Source organism: Harpia harpyja, chromosome 4 (assembly GCF_026419915.1).
Source record: "Harpia harpyja isolate bHarHar1 chromosome 4, bHarHar1 primary haplotype, whole genome shotgun sequence".
Taxonomy (NCBI): Eukaryota; Metazoa; Chordata; class Aves; order Accipitriformes; family Accipitridae; genus Harpia; species Harpia harpyja.
Genome location: NC_068943.1, coordinates 80,969,716 through 80,978,916, shown reverse-complemented (window position 1 = coordinate 80,978,916; position 9,201 = coordinate 80,969,716). Strand labels below are relative to the sequence as shown.

Sequence of the window (9,201 nt, the reverse complement as noted above, 5' to 3'; positions counted from 1 at the left end):
GTGTTAGAAATAAGGACCTGAAGCACAGGGTGAATCAAGTGAGTTCCTAAAAAATCTTCTAGAGGGTCTGGTTTGGGGGAAGAGGGAAATGTGCTCCACTGACCCTATGGCAGCAGCAGTTTCTCATGTATGGGCAGCCCCAACACAGGTTCACCCCCAAGCACGGGCATGGTCTGCCTGTGCCAGACCCCAGCAGCTATACATAAAAGTCCATATTTGTTGTTTCTTCTGCAATTGCACTCTCTGTTCTCAATTTCAACCTCCTCCCCCAAACTATTAATGGGGAAACAGCTGGATGTAAAGCCTTGATTCAAAAATTGAAAGCAATGATTTATTCCTAGAGGGAGAAGTGCCCTGTTGAGGCTGCACGCACCATGTGGACACCCTTTAAAACTTCTTTCTTCTGCCAGCCCAAAAAGCAGCTTTGGTAGACACAGGAGGATGAGTCCCACATACCTGGGCCTGAAAGGGCTTTTCAGGATGTTTTTTTTTGATAGTGTCTTCTATTATTTTTTTTAACTATGTTGGCAATAGAAGCCTAGACAGACTGAAGAAATGGAAGAGTTAAACATAAAAGATGTGCTTTTTTCAGTCTGCAGATCCAAAATTAACAGAGAAAGACTTCTGTCCTTCAAGAGTTCTGAAGGAGGACCATGGCTTTCATGGTTTGCTACTCTAAAGGATGGACTCATGCCATTTGTGTTGCCTTTGCTCAGGATTGCAGCGGCCTTTCCAAAAACAAGATCTGAAACCAACCCAAGTCTCTCATCTGCAAAACACAGCTGTGAGTTTTGCAGCTTCGGCTGGAGACTTTTAAGTAGACGATCCTAAATCAGGCAGCAAACAGCTTTTGAAAAACAAGCAGCGGGGCTGCTTCGCACTCCAGCATAGCACAGTGTGAAAGGACGGGGAAAAGCCATTAAAAGTTGCTTCTTTTTGTCCCATGCGTAAGGAGGGATGAGCACGCTTCCTCTCGCTGGGATGCTGCAACGTGATGAACTGAAAATCAGCCTCAGAGCACATCCCTGTGCCTGGGCAGGAAACCTGCCAGGGAGTCAAAGCCATCTGATGGTTTGCTTTTAGATTTGTGATTGCGTTTAAGCTAGTCACAGAAACCAAGTGGGGCAGGATTGGGGCTGTGGTTGCTCTGGGAGCTGGAGCAAGTTGGTGTGGGAGGTGCACGTTGGTCGTGTGCCTGCTCCAGGCACCGGCAAAGAGCTGTGCCATGGCCGGCAGGTTGCTGGGGATAGCAAAAGGGATGTGGCTTGATACCACTCTGCCCATGCAAAAGAGACGGGAGCCAGGAGCAGCCACGTCCCCCATCACTGTGGTGCCCAGCTGAGGGGTCGTAGGGGCTCCAGCATCCTTGCCTGCCCCCGCTTGCTTGAATCCACCCTGAACCTGGCTGGCTTGGGTACCAGCGGGGTGAGCTCCGGCCGTGCAGCTCTGCCCAGTGCAGGGACCTGCGCTCGTAGGGCACGTGATGGCAGCTGTGTGCCAGCGTGTATTTGAGTTCAGCCAGGGCATTGGCCTTAAAGCCCTCCCAGGTGGGTCTGGACACATTAAAATCGCATCTCTGGAGCACACCAGAGGCTAGGCACAGACTTACCTGAGACCTGGCTTTTCCCTGAGATGGAGGGATGGAATTGAGGACAAAACAGATAACCTAAATACAGAGATTTCTCTGAAGGATGTTCTCTGATGCGTTAACTAATCATCTGCCTGGTCTCCCTTTAAAAGCATGAGTTTTGCTTTTGATAAATTATATTGATATTTCATTTCTTCTTTCTTAGCTTCCTCTGATATTTCTTCTTCTATTTCATTAGTCACGTCACCTTCCTCCTTTCTACAATTTCACTGTTGGTAAATGGCTACCATGGGCCTCCCCAGCATTAACCATTTGTGAGTGGGTAATGTACGCCGTTCCCTCTTCTCTATTTTATCAAAAAGGGAAGTAGAAAAGAAAATTACTCATCACATCAAAATTTCCAGTCTATCATATACACAACAATGTTATGGTCTCTAGCCAATGAGGAGGATGTTAAACTGTAAACAAAACTAAATATTGAGTTCACAGGCTTTTTGTAATTATATAAAGTGGATACTGTGTTTTCTTTTACAGAGTTTTCCAGGAAACATTATGAACACAGAAATGAGACTTCCCAAGTCTCTAACCTGACTGTTGCGCAAATATGTAGCGATTTATACTGGGAGAACATTATTAACATACCCTTTCAGGACAGAGTGTGACAGAGCAAGACATCCTGTAAAAGAAACCAGATAAAGTAGAGTCCACAACACCTTTCCTTCTAATAAGGGGAAATCTTTCCCAAACCTGTTCCTGAGAATCCTCTTGAGGATGTTTTTATTTCTGGGAGGAGAGGGTAGAGGAGCCAGAGGACCCGGAGGCAATATGATAGGTTACGGGACTGCCTCGTCCCTCAGCAGCATCCAACATTTTTGTTTTCTCCTTCTTGGAGAGGAAGGAACTTGCCCCATAGCAAAAACTTCGCTATGAGCCACTTCATATCTACATATATGCTTGTGATTCCCCAAGGTAACAAGAGGTGGGAATCCAGCCAAAACCACCAGACTCATCTGAACAGAAGGGGAACAGCTTGAGATGTTCACCAGTTATGACTGCAGCTGATTTTGAAGCGGCCTGGAAAAAAATGTCATCCCTTCTTGCCCAGAGATGCAGTGGTGAGCCTGAACCAGCCCTTACAAGCACAGAAGTGATGGAAACCCAGGCTGACCATTGAAACCCCAAGCTTCTGTACTCTGACTTCACAGCACAATGTTGTTGGGGTTAGTTACCCTGTTACCCCATTGTAAGACGTCCAAACAGTTTTCATTAAAACTCTTTTGAAAAAAAAAAACAAAACAGCTTTTTGGAGTCTGGAGGTCTTTGACAAAGCTCAGCCAGCTCCATGATGTTCCCAGGGTGGTTCTCCATCCTTCCCCCCACTCCACCACGGGCCCGAGGCAGGACAGCATAGCACTGCTTCCCCTGCAGCAAGGCAGCTGGATTGTCACCTTGAAGGGAGTGAACATCTCATCCAAAAATCTGCTCTTGGAGAGGAGGATCTGGTTGAAGGCTGACTGCAGTTAAATGACTGCCTGGAGCTGCAAGGCTGTTGAAAACAGAAGTAGAGAAGCAGAGAAAACAGAGCTGGAGGGTTGCCTTGATGGATTGCCTAATCCCCCTGTTCCAAAGCAGGATAAGTGCAATTTAAGCCCTTCCTGATGGATTTTTGTCTAATATGTGTTTTTTTCTTTTTCCCCCCAGAAACTTCCACTAATGGAGATCTGACATCAGGCAATCTGCTCTGGCACATTGCTGTATTTACATTTAGCCAGTCCCCAAATGTCTTAACTAAAGCTCTCTTACCGCAGCTTCATCCCATGATTTCTCATCCTCTCCAGGCAGACACAGAGAAGAGTTTTTTCCCTTCTTCTTCATGGCAGCCTTTTATTTATTGGAGGACGGTTATCACAGCAGTGCAGGAAACGCAGCTGCCGCAGGAGAGTCTGGAGGTCGGTCAGTCAGTCCACAGCTGTCTCATCTTCCCCCAGGCTTCGCTTTTCTGGATGAAACAACCCAATTCTTTCATTCTTCCCTCACAGATCACATTTTCTAGATTTCTGCTAATCCTTCCTGCTAGCAAAAAAAGGAAGGTTTTTCAGGACCAGTTGTAGTAAGGAAGGAGCAAGTCCCCAGTCCTTGGAGGTGAGGAAACCCTGCTGTGGGATCTGCTGAAGGATTGCAAACTCACCTGTCATTGTGTGAGCATTGCAAAAGCGTGGGGCTAGGAGAGAAGCCATCAGTACGGCAAGCAAAGGCAGCAAAGCAGGAGCCTTGGGAGGACAAACCGCCTTTGTCCAGTCTTTAGAAACCAAAAGGGTTGCATCAAATAAATATCCAGCTCCATCAGAATTTCTCGTCCCTACTGATGTGACCTAAAAGATCCTGAACTTGGTTGCTTTCATGAAAATAGGTGATATATTTGGTCTTCTTCATCCATCCGCTCTCTCGCTTCCTGCAGATGTCTCAAGCAATAAAACGGAGCGCCTTCACCCACAGCAGCAGCCGCTTTCTCTGCCCTCCTCTTGGTGAAGGGAGGTGCCCAGACCACACCACGGTTCCCTGATACAATGCTGCTTATCCTGACCATAAAAAAAAAAGCAGCTCCTAATTTACCTAGCAAAAAAAAGGCTTTGAAGGCTAATTACAATCTCCCTATATTGCTTTCTTCCTGGAAGTTATCCTATTCTATTCTATTCTATTCTATTCTATTCTATTCTATTCTTAACCCAGCTGCAATGGGACACAGTTTCCAAGTGGGAATTCTAGTTTAAGGGGCAGGTTTCCAGATATCTAAGATGCAGTGAAATGTCTAGGAAGATCTCTCATAGATACCTGGGCTCCCAGTGCCAAAAGAATGTAAAAAATCTGCATAGGTATTTCCCGTTATCTCAAAATCTTTAAAATCCTTGTATCTTAAAAAAACTGGCAGAGTGACTTCAGCTGCACGGTATCACCATAACTCAATATGACAATCATCCATTCATCATCAAACATTGTGCCACTCTAGCAAAAGGACTCCTGAGGGCATGAACTTTCCCGACCAGTCATTAAAAAATGTGTTGTAACTGTTAACAAGCTTCCTCCCAACTACTGCAAGCACAGCAGCCGCCAGCCTGGAGCTCTCCTGGCTGTGGGAGAATAGTCCCAGAAATGAGTCAAACATGGCCAAGTGCAGCAGAGTCTGCTAGCAACGACCTTCCGTTCCTCTGTGCCCCAGTTCCTGGGAAAGCTATGAATGGCTATGTGGGAGAACCAAAAAAACCCACCCCCAAATCAAGGACTAGAGCTGGGTGTAGCTTAGCAGAGACTCAAAAGAAATACAACAGCCCGAGAGGTCCTGGCTGTCCACCTCGGTGGTTTCCAACTAGGTCAGCATGAAAGAGTTTTCCCTGGACCCTGGAGCTCTGGACTTGTCTGACTTGACTTCTGGCTACCAGGATTTGTGATCAGCAAATCTGTGACGGGCTTGGACAGAGAAGAGTTTTGTGGTTTTAAAGAAGTGAAATGATTGAGGGCATGTTGTTAGCCCAAGTCACAGCGAGCCCCTTTGAAAGGGAGCTGGCCCCATCTCCTTGATGTCTCTGTGCGCATGAGTGAGGCAGCCAGAGCTTGCTGTCATAAGATAAAGCAAGGACGTAAAGTATGGTACAGAAAGCATGCAAGGATGGTGAGTTTGACCTAGAAGAACCCGTGGACCAGAGGGAAAGCAAAAGAGAAAAGCGACATTGAACTGCATGAAGTTCCCGCCGGCCCATTTCTCTAGGTCCCTCTGGATGGCAGCACGACCCTCTGGTGTTATCAGCCACTCGCCCAGTTTTGTGTCCTAGGTAAGCACTGTGCCCCATCATCCAGATCATTAACAAAGATATTTTCTCTGCAGGAAGCTCTAGGGAAGAGCAGGACGAAAATGCTTAAGGTAGTAGGAGTCAAGAAGAGGGTACAGGGCTGCTGTGCTCCAAAAAAAGCCAGAACCATGTGAGCATTCAGTGAATGACTCCTACCATCCCTCAGCCAGCGACTCCTACAGTCTCCCCACCACAAGTCCCACTTCTCTTTGGGGTTACAGGGTTGGCAACTGTTGAGCTGTGCGGGCAGGAGAGGCAAGATGGGCAGCTGACGCTAAACTGCCCTCAGTCCTGCTACAGGCATCTGCTTCCCAGTGTCCCCAACCCCGTTGACTGCCTTCTACTGGGGGACCTGCTCTTATCCTACAACCATGCTCTGATCAGAGCAAGGCCACCCGAAGTGCTTAGGAAGTCATTAGCTCCCAATATAAAATGCACAGTAAGCTTCTCCCTGCACTTCTTTCTTCCTCCCGTCTCCTTTCTCCTGGTACCACCACACAGCAACAACCAGAAAAGGCCCAGACCTCTCCACTGCTCCCCAGAGCTCTGGTCTCTCCTCCTTACACTCTCCTATATTCAGGGAGGCCAGGAGAGCATGTTGCATGATTGGTAGCCTTCATCCTCACTAAAAGAGTCAGAAGAAGTTTACACAGCCTCTTCCTTGGCACCAGCTCGCTCTGCCACCCCATGATGCCTGCAGGGATATAAATCATGGATAGCTGAACTCAGACCTTTCAAGGGGATGACACCCAGGAGCTGAGCTGCTGAACATGTCCTGACCTGACCTGGGTCCTCAGCTTGGCCACCCCATCCTGACACTGAGCTGGGGCCGGGGTCTCACTGTCCCACCGGGCTGAGGAGAAGCACTAGATAGAGCCACTCAGTTGTGACCCCAGGCTGTGCTCCTGCCAGCAGCATCCCCCTCCAGCCCCTGCACGCCCAGCCCGGCTCCGAGCAAGGGGGCTGCAGCCTGGGACAGGGCCAGGAATAAGGGCATCTGGGGATGGGATGGGGATGGGGATGCCAGGGACCGTGTTTGGATCTGTGCTACACAGCAGCCGAAGGTTGTAAATGAGGCTGGTGCCACCTCTGTCACTTAGGGACCTGGCTGCGAATGAAAAGAAAGTGTTTAAGAGGGTCATATATGTGTTTGTGTCGCTCAGAAATGAAGGCTATATGGAGTAGAATAGAATATTTCAGTTGGAAGGGACCTATAATGGTCATCTCATCCACCTGCCTGACCAATTCAGGGCTGACCAAGTTAAAGCATGTTGTTAAGGGCATTGTCCAAATGCCTCAAACTCTGACAGGCTCGGGACATTGACCACCTCTCGGGGAAGCCTGTTCCAGGGTTTGAGCACCCTCTCGGTAAAGAAATGCTTCCTAATGTCCAGTGTAAACCTCCCCTGGTGCAGCTTTGAACCATTCCCAGGCGTCCTATCACCGGATCCCAGGGAGAAGAGCCCAGCACCTCCCTCCCCACGTCCCCTCCCCAGGGAGCTGTACAGAGCCATGCGGTCACCCCTCAGCCTCCTTTTCTCCAAACGAGACAAGCCCAGAGCCCTCAGCCGCTCCTCACAGGACATGCCTGCCAGCCCTTCACCAGCTTGGTTGCCCTCCTCTGGACCCATTCGAGGACCTGAGCATCCTTCTTCAACGGTGGGGCCCAGAACTGCACACAGGTGCTATGTATAGGATGGGGGTTACTGTGTAAATGTGATGTAGGATGGGGAAATTGGGATCTAGAAGGTGGGATGAGGAGGGACCACAGGCAGCCTGGGAGCTTGCATCGGCAGGTTGGGAAATCTGGAATGGGACTGGGATCCCACACCCGTGGTGCTACCCACAGCTCAGGAAATACTCGATCCCTGGCAGTTGCCACGGGGGAACAGAAGTTTGACACTGGAGGGTTCTTCTGTCTGGCAGTGAAAAGAAAAATGCAAGCCAGCGCTGTTGGCCAACCGAGGCATATTGAAACTGGAAACACAGCACACATTTTTAACAGGGGAGGTAATTAATTGTTGGAGCCACTCATTAAGGTATTGGCAGGCTCAGTCACTGACAGTCTGAAATAGGGTTGCATACCTTTTCTATAAAATGTTTTTCTTCAAACATGAGTTAATTCAGGGCCCTGCATCACCCAGATGTCTTCTTCAGAGTCAGTTCTTCCAGGTTGAAGCACTGGGTTTATGTGTGGCCTTTGGTATTCAGGAGTCACAGCTGAACATGATGCTCCTGCAGGCGTCATGCCTGAAAGCGCAGCGTCCTCCAGTGATGACATGTGGACAAATACATTGCACAGGTCTTTACTCCATCCCTAAGTGAAGGAGTCCTCTTGCGCTCCCACTTAGTCCCAGTGTGGCTGCAAGCACGCAAGATCCTTACCAAGTGACAGCAGAGGCATCCGTTAAGTTTTCTCTCGTAGCACTCTCCTGATGCTCTGTAGCGTGAGCTGTTCCCAATACCACGGCAGTAACTCTTGGCCACAGCCACTCAGGCCTGTATCAGACCCTACATCATATAGCAATTTCTGTCGTGGTCTTTTCTTGGTTTTGATGCCTGGCACCACGCAGATGCTGTCTTTACGCTGGCCATCGTGTGGGACTGTGTCCAACCGCGTGGGACTTCACAGGTCTGGGAACAGCCGTCTCCGTTCCCAGTAAATGGGCAAGTAACCCCTTTACCCCTCCTTGGTAAGAATGCTGAGAAAACCAAAATATACCTGGTGTTTCAGGGATGCAAGTTTTTGCTGCATTCCCCCTGCCAGGGGTGTTTCCAGTTAACAGCTTATTTCTGAGTGTGAACATCAAAACTGCCACTCGGCGAGGTGAACTGCAGCTCCCTGCTCCAACACCCAGCGTCGGTGCCAAGGGGCTGCACCTTGCCAAGTGTTTACAGTAATCCTTGGCAGGTACCCAGGGTTTCAACAAAGACATCTGCTAATCTGCAGAAATGAGCTTTCAGGAAAGAGAAGCTTGAAGGTTTCAGGAAACCTTGCTCCCAGCCAGGCTCTGCGAGTTGCAAACTTGCCTGTCCCAGCTGGGGAAGCACACCTGAGTCTCCCGAGACCAGGATTTGTCTCAGACAACAGCTCCCAGTAGGTTTCCTCACTCGGATTAGTTATTCTGCAGTGTTTGTGGCCTCTGTCCTTGTTTCTGCAGCCTCCTCGCTGTGCACGGATCAAAGGGGATCCTTGTGTGATGTCCACGTGGGACCTGAGTCAGGCCAGGCACTCAATGCCTGCGCAGAGCTGCTCCCCCACCCCCTGCACTTCCCTGCCCTTAATCACGAGGCTGCAGGGAAATGGGACAAGGAACGGAGGTGCTGGCGAGAACCTGGATACAGAAGAAAGCCTCATCCTGCTGCCGTGGGACTCAGCGGCACTATTTGCCCTGTATGGCCATAGGAGCCAGGTGCTATATTCTACATGGTGTATGAGATTAAACAAGCCAAGATGTCCTTGCATCCTCTTGCCTTAATGCACTAAACCAGGCAGGTGTACCCACTCTGCTCCGATTCAAACTCTCTCTTTGGAAACACACATCAATACTTTCATGGCTCCAAGAGAAATAAGCCAATTTCCCAAGAAATGTGCTCAAAATCTAAAGACAGACCAAAAGTTTGAAGGATTTTCCTTCTCTGAAGGCTGCAGCCTGTCCTCCTGCATGGAACTTCGGAGGTCCAGAGCAGCAGTCCCATCTCCTGTGGCAGGGGTCCTGCTTGAACTCAACCTCCTTGGAGAGCGGATGAAGCCTTTCCTCTTGAATC

At 49.1% G+C, this 9,201-nt stretch overlaps 1 long non-coding RNA gene across 1 annotated transcript; it reads right to left on the bottom strand.

Annotated features, from left to right (window-relative positions):
- Positions 1–1,985: 1,985 nt before the first annotated feature.
- Positions 1,986–3,605, bottom strand: LOC128141277 (uncharacterized). The gene is made up of 2 exons (XR_008234941.1): positions 3,392–3,605; positions 1,986–3,134 (listed from the first exon to the last, which is right to left on the bottom strand). It is a non-coding gene; the product is annotated as an uncharacterized LOC128141277 (long non-coding RNA).
- Positions 3,606–9,201: the final 5,596 nt, after the last annotated feature.